Genomic DNA, 768 nt, shown 5'->3' with positions numbered 1-768 from the left:
GATCAGTTCCATGACTCCAGCCCTTTGTGCCCCTTTGTATTTAATCCCAAACCCTCACCTCCAGTTTCTGGCAACCAATGATCTATTTTCTAATCCCTATAGATGTGACTTTTCCAGAATTTGATATAAATGGAATAATAAATTGTGTGACCTTTTGAGCCTGGCTTCCTATCACTAGCATAATGCGCTTATGATTCATTCATGTTTTTATAAGTTTTACATTTGTTTTGGTTTTTAACTCCACTATCACAAATTCTGCAGTTAAACTTTCCACACATGTGGGAAAATCACAGGGGTCAGCACATCCAGAGTGCGACAGGCAAGCCTTGCTCTGGGAAAACCAACTTCATGATCATGTTATCACCCCTATCAGGTAAGTATTTATTAGATTATCTTTTATTGCTGAGCAATACTCCACTGTAGGTTATATCACAGATTATCCATTCTCCCCCTAAAGGCCATTTGGTTTGCTTCTAGTTTTGGGCAATTATGAATAAAGCCACCATAAATACTCATATGCATAAATATTCATGTATACATTTCTTGTGTGAAGATAAATTTCTTCCACCTCAGGTAAAATAAATATTTAACCTGAATACAAGGGCCAGACTGTTTTCCAGACTTGCTATAATATTGTGAATTTTAAGCAGCCATGTGTGAGCGTTCCAGTTGCTCAACATCCTTTCTAGCCTTTGAGATTGTCAGATTGTTTATCTGAGCGTTCTACTTTGCTTTTTATTTTATTTGTGTTTTGGCATTTCTAATTGG

At 36.7% G+C, this 768-nt stretch overlaps 1 pseudogene; it reads right to left on the bottom strand.

Annotated features, from left to right (window-relative positions):
• Window positions 1–227: 227 nt before the first annotated feature.
• LOC123595573 lies at window positions 228–381 on the bottom strand (annotated as a pseudogene).
• Between the last annotated feature and the right edge of the window lie 387 nt (window positions 382–768).

Source organism: Leopardus geoffroyi, chromosome X (genome assembly GCF_018350155.1).
Source record: "Leopardus geoffroyi isolate Oge1 chromosome X, O.geoffroyi_Oge1_pat1.0, whole genome shotgun sequence".
Classification (NCBI taxonomy): domain Eukaryota; kingdom Metazoa; phylum Chordata; class Mammalia; order Carnivora; family Felidae; genus Leopardus; species Leopardus geoffroyi.
The sequence above is the reverse complement of the archived record's forward strand: the minus strand, read 5'-3'. Positions and strand labels throughout refer to the sequence as shown.